Here is a 12232-nt window from a genome sequence, read left to right as displayed (position 1 = left end):
TATGTGTGTCAGATTGTGACTGGACCGAGTTAATCCTTCTTTATTATTTTCAGCCTCAAATACATTATCCTTGAGAGTGTAGTAAAAATTGGGCAAAAGTAGCATAAGAAACTATTCACAAGGGGGCATGATCTTCCTTTATTCCATTTCTGACCTTCAAGAAAAATTTATAAACCAAGTTTATTCTTTTTACTATGAAATCCATAAATTTCTAGTAGACCTTACCTTGACTTTTTGAGTTTCAGTCCTTGCGCGCTTGCACCTCTCATCACATTTTCCTACTCAATGCTCTCTCTTTAGTCCTATGTTAGTTTTCAAAGCATCCTCAACAATTTCATTATTGTTCTTTTATTGTTTTACCATTATTGTTTTTTTATTGTTCTACTACCATAAACCTATAAACTCTTCTTAACCTCTTTGGACATACAACGTTTGAAAACATGTTTCTTGCAATCCATGCGCTAGCTTTCTGTAAGAGGAGGAAATGAAGAAACAACCCCCAAAAGAATTTTCTTGGCTTGTTAGCCTCCACATTATCGTCATGATTTCCATCTATTACTCCTAGAATGTTTTCTGCTGCTTCCATGCCAAACATGCTCATAAAAGAGAATAGTAATTTTGACATGTAGGGGAAATATAGCAAATATCATGATTCCCCCTTTGATATTTGAATCAAAATCTCCATCCTACAGTAAGGAGATGCATTTTTGGTCTTATGTGATTTTGTTTCTTTACAGTCTTGTGCAAATTGAGATTATAGTTAACAATTTCTCAAGGAAAATATTCAACACCAAAGGTTTCTCCTTTTGTAGGAGACTTCCATGATTGAGCTTATATGCACCCTAACCTATTCTGTTGTAGAAGTTTTCTTTGTGTTAGCTGGGGTTCAATATCATCATCATCATCTAGAATAAGGATATTCTGAAGTAGCCATAAATTTCCTTTCTTATAAGTAACTTTTCTTCTAAATCCCCCAGTAAAATATGAAAGAAGACTATGGTGGGATGTTTGACAATTATTGTTTTTAAAGAGAGCTCAATGATGGACTGCAAGAAGATCAACTTGGGACCATATTTGCAATTCTTTAATTCTAGAGTGCTTCAAGAGGAGAAATCCCCAAATCCCTTGTGCTTTGATTACATGTGTGAAATGTTATCTTCAAAAAATTTCATTTTGTATTGACTCATGGTATTGGATGTCTATATGAATGTCTCAATTTTAATGAAGAGACAATCAATCACTGAGTTGTTTAGTGTAAGTGCAATGCAAATGTCCTCCTCTTTCTAACATTGAAAAAAATTGTGAGGTTAGGTCATGTGTCTCACAATGAATTCAAAAAGAAAACGTGTGTAATTTTCTTTTGAGGTTAAATATATCCTACAGAGGTTTGAGTCCATAGAAGAATACCTTTAACTTTTTATTACACCTCCCATAGAATAAACGAGTGATGAACTGCACAATACTCTTAAATCCATCTTTGAAGCTCCATGTGCAGCTATAAAATCTCCAGAAACAATATATATATATATATATATATATATATATATATATATATATATATATATATAAATAAATAGATAAATAAATAAAAATAAAAATAAAAATAAATAAAATCTACAACCATATAAAGGTGGAGTGCTGGTATACAGAATGTGGATTTGAGAGAGGATGTGATATAGGAGAGGAAGGGAAACAAATATTAATGCTCAACCAAAGGATATTCTTATACTCTCATCAAAAATACCTTAGTATGTGGAAGTCCTTTGCAATTACATGCTAGTTGCAGTAAGTAGAATAGACTGTCAACATGAAGAGACAGATGGTAAGAATGAGAATATAAATATGTTGGAGATGAAAGAATATGTTCCAGATATGCATCCACTTAGTTTGGCCATTTGGCTACAAGTTTTTGAATATTGAGAATTTTTCTTACTGACTTGGATGATAAAAAAACAAATTTGGTTATACTTCCTAGGGTAGTATACTACAACAAAGAATATTATAATGAAGCCTTTATTGAGGAAAATGAAAATGATATAGATAGATTGAGAAGCAAGCATTTTGAGTTCAACAGATTGAATGTTTCTCATAAATATTCTATAGTTGGTACAATGCTTGTTGTTAAAAACACCTGGAAGGAATGTACAATGTGGGAAATGCATTGATATTTCTATCTATACACGTATTTAATGCCCTTTATAAAGAGATTTTGTTACATGTAGAGGGCATGTTGCATAAAGCAACTACATTCCTTGATCATGTAGTGAAAATAGAGAGGTGCATGATCTTTGATACAAGCAAGACTTTAATTAAGGACTTATCTATGAAAGGCCAGATATTAGAAGCATTAAATATTTTACATGAAATGCTAAAATAAGTTTTCTTATTCGATATAAATACTTGCAGTGTCTTGATAAATGCTTTTTTTTAAAGAAGTAGGTGCATGAAGCATATATGATCATTAGCTTATTGCTTGACAAGGATTACATTGCAGATAATGACATTTATAGTGTGTTTATAAATATTTTATGTAAGTATGGTAATATTAATGAGCCTCTAAATGTCTTTAATTTGTTCGAATTTGAAGTATGCACTCCAGATACAGAGACATGCAAGATTTTTCTAGATACGTTTTAGAGTGTGGGTAGAGTAATAGAAGTAGGTAGACCTAATGCTCCTAAGATTGCATCCAAAAAATAATGAAGCAACACTTTCCCATCAAAGTGAACATCACAACCTTTTTCATGAGGAATCTTGATTCCTCCAGTAATCAAGGGTAGTCTACATCCTTTTCTAGGTTATTCATATGAAGGAATTTGTAGCTCTTACTCTGCCTCAAGCTAGTTATTACTATCCTTCACATTTTCAATAATATCTCCACTATCATCTAACTAAACTGGTAAAGAATTGAGATCATGATGATGAAATCCTTCCGTGCTTTCTCTTCATATTTAAATGTGTTGTTTCAAGTTTACATTTAGTCATAATCTTCTCTTTACCAATAAAATCTTCAATAGTATCCTCTGGAATAATTCTACCTCTACTTGGCAAGAAATTTAGATAAAAAATTAGATTTTCCTTCTTTCTCTTTATACTAGGAATTTTTTGTTTTATATTACAGTTTGCTATAAATTTTTAGGCATCAGTAAAAGCTTCAATCCTTTTATATTTGAATCTATTTTCATGCTGAAAATTTTTGCTACATGAATACAAGGATACAAATATACATTATGTAGAAAAGAATTTTCCTACATCTTCCAAGATATCACCATGAAGCTTTTACTATCCTTTTAGATTCACATCTTCCTTTTTCACAACATCTCTAATTTTTCCCTGTGAATACTAGGAGTGTCTTTGTGAGCTCTTAGAAAAGATTCACTTTTCTGCTCATTATCATTGAAATATACTAGGAGTCTCTTTCATTTGCTAACTCACCTAGTTCTGGTTTTACTTCTTTATCTTTCAAGTTTATTGTAACTGTTATTCTGGTACAACTTCTCTTCCTGCTCCCTCCACATTTGGTTTCTCTTTCCCCTACCTTCCGTCTCATCTCTTTAAAGTATGGTTTAATTTTGTCAAATATCTTTATTTTTTATTTGTTCTCTTTCTTTCTTGGCATCCTACAGTGCATTTTATCCACCATAGTTAAAAAACATATAAGTACAAAGTGAGTTTAAATACATGTTGAATCTTTCATTAAGAAAATGTTCTCAATAGAAACAAACTCCTTCGATATGCACATGGGAGGTTGACCATAACACCATAGATTCTCATGTACATTGTTCCTCGCAATCTAACAAATCGTGGTGGGAACCATGAATGTGTTCCACCACAACAATGAAAATTTGTTATCATGGTCATATATTGAGAAAGAGGTGCATATGCACATTCCCCATAAGCCTCTTGCTCAATTGATGGCCATGATAACAATTTTTTCGATGTTTTTGTGCAAGAAATTCGTCATTGCAACCACCACCATTTCAGGTGTACATGTGAATTTCAGGTGTTATAGTTAGCTGGTCCATATGAAAATCAAAGGAGAAGTGTCTCTATTGATGACATTTGCTTTCTCAAAGCTTCAACACTTGTTGAAACCCACTCTTACTTACATCTTTTGTAACTCTGGTGGATAAAATGCACTTTAAGAAGAGACAAAAAGCTTAAAGAGGTGAGACCAAAAGCAGGGGAGAGAACAACCAAATCGAGAGGGAGAAGAAAGAGAAATTGTACCAAAATAACAGATACTCAGAAAAGAAAAATATAAAGAAGTAAAACCACAACAAGGTGAGTCAACAGATGAATCCTTTATGTTTTTATATAGCTTGACCTCTATCTTCCTATGATCAGCTTCCTTTGTAACAACCTGCATAGAGTCTTAGGACAACAACCTTATCCCTCTTATGGATCACCTCACCATCCTTCTTCTTCATCTCATGTATCCCCCACAACCTGATACGTAAAAACACGTCCTACACACTTTGACTCGCCCCTAATGAAATAAACATATCATTGGAATTGTTAGCACTATACAAATTAGCACAATGAGTATCCACATAACCTCTCAGGGTACTAATATATGTACTAACATTATTAGATAATTCATTCTCCTACACCCCATCATAGCCATAGTGGCAAGGAATCCTCAAAAACTTGTAAGCATTACATTTATCCTGCCATTACTCCTGTGATCTCCTCACCATTTCCAGCATCTGGGGAGGACCAAGTTCCAAAAGCCTACTATGATCCCCATTAAGGACCAAAAATTGGTGAGGGAATCTATTTAAATATTAAAATCTCTAACATACATTGGATTTAGAATCTCAAATCCAGCTTTCTAATATATTGTTATAAGCTTCCCCAATTTCAATCTTGCAGCTATGACTTTCCCTTTTTTTTCCTCTTTTCTAAAATGGTTGTTGTCTGATATCAATTATTCATATTTTATACCTCTTTTCTAAAATGGTTATTATCCTTTTTTCAATGCTTTCAAATCTAATACTGAAATTATGTTCAAAACATCCAAAAGAAAAAGGGGAATCAACAAATTCATGTTGAGTACGCATTCTGGGCTGTAGAGCATCATTCTTCACTGTGAATAATTTGATAAAAATTGTGGCAGATCTGTGTGTATGTGTGGAATGGGTCTGGTGGATCCATGTGTATATATTTTCAGAGTGAAATGATGTGCAAACATGTTCAACCCTCCAATAAACAATATATTTAACCCTTCAAGCGAGACAAGAGGAATCCTTTAAGCAGAAATAGAGCAAATACAGATATAAGTGCTACAAAAGTAGCTGATAGTGATTCTCGTGTTGTAACATGTTTTTCCTGTATCATTTGGTTAACTAACATGTCACTATGTAACAAAAGGAAAACATCAATTAAGCATTAAAATATTAGATTAGAGGAACCATGCTTGCATGAGAAATTGAAGACAGTTGTATCTTTCTAAGAATATTCTAAGAAAATAATTTTGTCAAATATACATTTTTCAACCAATCCAACGGTTTCCTACATGTTATACTTATAGTACAAGATGAATTCATTCATGTTGAAATTGAATTACATTTCTTTTATTCCTTATCGTGTACAAATATTTTCTAATCTATGGCTGGTATGGCTAACGTTGTTCTTAATTTTTACATTAGTGAGTCTTAACACTTTAGAATGAAATTTTTTGCGAACTTCCTCTAACTCCCTCAATCTCCACTGCATACCCTGCAGGTATCCCTTCAACTCTTGATTTTCCTCACAAATCACAGTACTATAATCAAGCTCTTTTGAGTACAAAATTACTAAACTCCTGCGTGTGATTTCTTCTTCATGGGGAAAATACATCCCACTATCACTATTAGAATGAAAGGAATATGAAATTTTCACATAATAACTATCATGTGTGCTTCTTAGTTTTGCTTTTTGCAACAATAGGAGTTGTATTTATGTTCTCGATGGAAATCTAGAATTTTGTGCAATGAGTTTGCTTGATTGAAAACGGAGTTTGTGATAATTGACTGATTTGCAAAGAACCATTTCTTCTTCTTCAGAAAACATTGGGTGTACCTATTAAAAAAATAAATTTAGATCATTTTGATGTAGGCTAAAAAATCATATTCAAGGACATTTTTTAATAGGAACATAGATTCTCAGAATCACAATTTCTCAAACGAGCTTCTATTAAACATACTCAGTTTTACTTCAATTATAAGAAATCAATAGAAATGCTAAATAAACCAAGGTTAAGAATTCTTTTCACATTATGAATGATTTAGGTCAGATGAAGGAAACCATGGCTATTGATACAGGCTTAGTTTTAAGGTTGATTTCAAAGAAACTAATTGTATTGACTCAGATTTTCTGAAAAAATCTCATGTTCTTAACTTCTGACATCAGCTTAAATTCAAAGAATTTTTTTTGTATTGAATCATATTTTCTGAAAAATTCTCATGTTATTAACTTCTGACTTGAGCTTAAATTCAAAGAACCAAGTGGCATTGATTGAGGTTTCATTAATCACCCAAGTTAAAAAACTCAGGTTTGACTTAAAGAATCCACAATAGTTGTCAAGAATAAACATGAGAAGGATTTTTTCCTTTATGTGTCATTCATAGTGAGAGAACCCACTAGTATAGATTCAGACCATGTTAAAAGCCTTACTAATAAAAAATACAATTGACACACATTCATGCTGAAATAATGAAACACATTTTAATAATTTGATCTTGGATTCAAGAAACTCGTGCATACTCTCTCAAGCTTAGATTGAAATAACTTTCAACTGATTTTGACTTAATTCATGAAAAATTACAGTATTAACTGAGGTTACCATATGGAAGGCATGTATACGATTTGAACAACACAAACCCGATTGATATGAAGCTAGTTTAAGAAACTATTCATATTAATGAAAGCTTACTTGGATCATTTATTTGGAATGGTTGAGCTTATATTAAATAATATATTTGGTGTTAATGCATTCACCAGAGACCCCATTATATGATTTGGCCTTTAATGTGAGAAATCTATTTCCACTATTATTCATGTCAGATTAAAGAATTTGATTTTAGTGTCATCAAAAAATTGGCATAAACTATTTACAATTAGCTTTAATACTTGAAAAACCATTTACAATATTAACTCAAGCTATATTAATGAACCTGTTTACACCAATCGAGACAAAAATTAAAAAGCTCTCATTTGTATTGTTTTATTTTGAGTTTTGGGCAGGTGAAGCTCAGAACTCAAATGAAACTCAGAAATTCTTAAGCACCCATTTTCTCCCAGTTCATGGTTGCTTACCCACTTATGGTTCCACTCATAGCAATCTGCATGACACAGGGAACTCTCTAATCACCTAACCCAATAGGCAAGGTGAATAGTAACCTCCTGCATAGTGGAGAGGAAGATAGTAAATTCCCATTAATTTATTGTTGTATGTTTATTTGAGGTAATATGAAAGAACCTAACTTTGGTGTTCATTTGAGTTGGATTAAACAACCCATTTAAGTTGAGAATTCAAAGAACCTTTTTTGTGATTAGGAGTTTCTTATAGTTAGGCCATTGATAGTGTTTATTCAGGCCAAATAGAAAAACTTATTTGTGTTGATTCATACAATTTTGATGAACACATTCATATGATTAGGGATTCCTATTAAGATCCATTCTTGTAGGTAAGAATTCATGGCACATAAAAGAACTTAATTGTAATGGCACATCCTAGCTCGAAAAAGTTTTAAAAAATAAAACAAATTGTATCTATGGAGGTGATATTAAAGATTTTGTTTTAGAGAGTGCATCTAGGGCTTGCCTCAAGATACATATCCAAGGCTCTGTAAAGCACATCACAAGAATCTCTAGCAACATATGCCAATGATTTAAGAAGAAACTGAAATTTGGAGGGCTTGAGATTAACATCGGAGGCAACCTCTATTATATATGTGTCCATGAGGCTACCTGCCCTCTTTAGCCAACTTTGGTAGAAAATGCCAGAAGTGGGCTCGAAAGTGCTAGTAGAAAATTCAGTCATAGAAACCATCACCTGATCCATTAGGAAAATATGCACATATCTAAGAACAAGATCCACATCATAGAGGCATCCCATCCCCTAGGGTGCAAGAATCAGTATGCTATCCAATGTAGCATTATCAAACTATGATCCAATCATATTATATAGTTGCTTCCTTCATAATTTAGAGGTATTTAACATAGTGGCCACTCTTAGGATGCCAAAAAGGCTCATGCATGTAACTATTTCTCTCTCCAAATAATGAAGCAAACCGACAACAATTTCAAGGACTTCCCTCTGTACTTTCTAGGCATAGTGGTGCATAATCTTCTCGTCCCTCTCACATTTTTTCTTGTAGGATATGGAGTTGTAGCCAAGCATGGGCAAGGTAGACTTCAAGTTATGTGAAAGAAATCTATTGATAACCGAGTTGTCCATTTTGTGGGCAATCATGGTTTTCACAATTCCTTCCATCGGATACATACTCAATGATGGAAAGTCTTCAAACCACCACCATATTTTAGTTTTTGAGCTCTCAGTGCTTCTTGTATGACAAGAATAACAAATCCCAATACTATCAGGAGAAGACGAAGTAGGAATGGTATGAAATTCAACATTCATTCTTTCTATGAGTAAATCAATTCATCTATGAATACATCAATACATATCTAAATAATCCTTATAGAATCTGTTGTCAATACCATATCCTCCAAGAGGACAATTCCTTCATAAAATACTTGGCTCACCTCACCAAGTTCCGTTCTTGGACCTCTTATGTCATCTCTAGGTTCCCTTCTTAGATCTCCTCTGCCATCTCTAGATACTCGATCACACAACAAAGATTTCATATGTTGGTGGATGTGATCTCAATGTTGTTGATCCCATTGTAGCAGAACCTGCCCACCGACTCAAATGCCTGAGTACCTGCTAGTAAAACATGAAGTATCACTTTGCATGACTTCACTTGCCCTACCTGACCTCCTGGCATATTCGCTGATGATGTGATCGCTCACTGGATGATGACTTTGAAAAAACCTCACCGTTTCTTTTGTTGTGTTTGAAAACTACGCATGGATAAGTTTTCTATCGGTCACCCACTGACAAATTTGTTGATACTCACTCGCTGATGAAAATTCCCACTGGCTGCTTTCTTGATGTTGTCAAGACTTTTAGTCTGACAACCGCTGTCAATTTCATTGACATTTTCCCCGCTTTGTCAGCTAAAAGGAGAGACTATTTTTGAACTCCCCCCCTTTAGGTGTAGGAGTGTTTGACTGGTGTACTCCCCCATTCAACTGCACGAGAGTATCATCTTCATTTTTACTCTTGGTTGCAATATGTGCGAGTGAATTCGATTGTAAAACTTATACAATCTTCTGACCATGGATGACCATTTGTAGGGATCAATCCATGAATAATTTATCTTCAATCTGGTTGATTATTGTTGTTTGTTGCATTTCACTGATGAATGATTTGACTTGCCACAATGGTTACAAGGATGGAGATAAAAACATTGATCTCCTAGATGACTGGTTCTTTGATAATGAAGGCATTTAGGTTTGACTGGAACTTCAGTTTGCACACATGTCTATTTGTCTACAACTTTCTCATGGCTTGTTGATGTTATTTGATCAAGAAACCCTGCACTGATGAACTTGATCAGCTTAGAATAGTCAGGGATACACAAGTTTTTTTCATCTTTGTCATATCCTAATCTCATCGATTTTTGTTACATTGAAGTTCTTCCCATGTCTTGATGATTGGTTTGGAAGAAATTTGAACTGGATTAGGGATCACTTCGACAATTGAAGTTGGTTGGATCAGTGACTTGGAATCAATAGTTTTATTTGTTTTGTTCAAAGACTTGGAAGCACCACTCTTCTGTAGCAACTCAATTCTTTGTAGTTGCAACTCCAGTTGAAGGAACTCAATCATTTCATGTGCATGTTGAAGATGAACCGAAATATTTGCAAGAGTTGTTTTTCTAATGTTCACCATGTCAGCAGCTGAAGATAAAATCAAATTGTTAAGAATTTGGGACAGTTGAATGTGTGTCACCATGTTAGCTTGCTCACTTTTAATTCAGGATCACTTGTACTATTGCTTATTGTTGATGCTTTAAACACTTGCTAGAATTTTATAACATGGTTACTTGAACTCTTGATTTCATGCTTGCTTGATGATTATCGCTTTGCTTGAATTCTTCACTGACATTTTGTGAATGCTTCAATCAACTTCACACTGTCTCGTTTGTTGTAGATGTCATGCTTTTAACTTTCACACTTGATTTTGACATGCTCGATTGCTTGGTTTCTTGAATGATATGCTCACTTGCTTTGTTGTTTGAATGACATGATCCCTTGATTTATAACTTATTGCACTTGCATTAAACACGGGCTTGATTTGATGCTCACATGAAGAATAGAAGACTACAATTCACACTCGTTTGATGATGATTTCTTTCTAGATGGCTTTCCTGAACTTTCTTGATTGATTACTGACACTTTGTTCTTTCTTGAACATACTCATTGAATGTGCTGAGTAAAAAAGAAAGGTTGTCGAACACTATCGATAATGCACCCAAGAGACAAATGACAAGTTCAATCTTGATGACTCAGTTGAAGACTTACTTGAATTAATGTATTCACCTTTACAATTCAAATTAGGGTTTCGGTTACAACCGAGAATGCTCTCATACAATTAAGTTAAAACATGTTAATCTGTAAGTGATACAAAAAGTGTTGATGATGTTGATGTCGTCTTGGCTTGAAATGCTTGATTTTGTAGCGTCCTTAACTTGATTGCTTTGATTACATGATATGAAATGTTCTTTCTTGGAAGATCATCTTATCAAGTTGACGACATGACGCTTTGTGCTTGTGTACTTAAGCTTGACCACGGGAGCTTGATTAATTGTTCTTATACTGAAGCTTGCTTATGGTCATGTAGTTCTTGAAGCATAATACAAAGAGAGTGTTTTGATAACCTGAACACAAGGCATGCACATGCATTCATTACACATGCTAAACCTAACATCGCATTATTCAATTTTGGGTGGATCTAGGACACAAGCACCACAAAAATTATGATTTTATTAATTACTGGAGTACATCATTCTGCAATGTCACAACTTTGTCATGGAAACTTCTCAATGAGAATGTCACACTTGCAAATTGTCTTCAAAAACTCCCTGTGGTGACTCAATCACTCTCAAACTAAAATATTACTTTCGATTACAATAATCACTTTCACTCAAAAAAATTCACTTATCGTTCCAAATTTACAAAAATAATTTCACCTTATCACTCCAAAAACAAAAAATTCACTTATGACTTCACAAAAGCACTCATGACTCAATTACATAAAAAATTACAAATACTCCTTATCTATCTAAAATAACAAATTTACAAATAGAATCTCCTTATTGCTCCCAAAATTACAAATAACCATATTACTCCACAAATATTACAAAATCCTTACCACTCCTATCACAATTCTTTCAAAAAAATACGACTAGAGAATTACTGAAAGCAACAGAGATTCCAGACTTGAAGAAGAGTAAATTTTAGTGTGGAAAGAAGTTGATCTTGATCTTAGCTTGGAGAGCAGAAAGAGACCGTGTTACGTAATTCAGTTGTGGGCCAAGTTAAAGTTAAGTGGAGGACCTTTACTCAAGAAGTTTCCACTTGGGAACTAGAAGATCATATGAAAGCAAATGATCTTGAATGGACTGACTTGGATATGTCTAAGAAATAAACATCGAGGTTGTTGTACTTTTATTCTAGCGGGGGCAATGTAATATTCATATTTTTTTTTGTGTGTTGTAAAGTCATAATGACTAAGAAAGTATAATTAGTAGTTAAAAATACTGATAACAGTTGCAGGTTGGCCAAGTTGTTTATGGAAAAAAAGAACTATGATAATGTAATTATTTATGTTGAAATAATAAGTAATGATGTTGCAAGGAATTAGTTGAAAAGAACAAAAAAATATTGAGATCATTATCCTAATCCATAGTACTAGATTAATGGACTAAATTAAGGAAAAGTGGCAAACCACTAAACTTTCCCAAATCACTTCGAATAAAAATCCTCTTGGAGTAGAACTATGTGATTTTCTAGGTAAGTAGAGAAAGGAATCCAAAAAAATCACCTAGTGCACTGGAAACATCACTAGAATGGGTCAAAAAGTGACGTAGAACAAAAGGGAGGGCTCTAAAGGATGAAA

The sequence above is a fragment of the Pinus tabuliformis genome, chromosome 3_2 (assembly GCF_031772625.1).
Source record: "Pinus tabuliformis cultivar Carrire ecotype Pingquan chromosome 3_2, CPIR1, whole genome shotgun sequence".
In the NCBI taxonomy this organism is placed as follows: Eukaryota; Viridiplantae; Streptophyta; class Pinopsida; order Pinales; family Pinaceae; genus Pinus; species Pinus tabuliformis.
Note: the sequence above shows the minus strand (reverse complement) of the source record.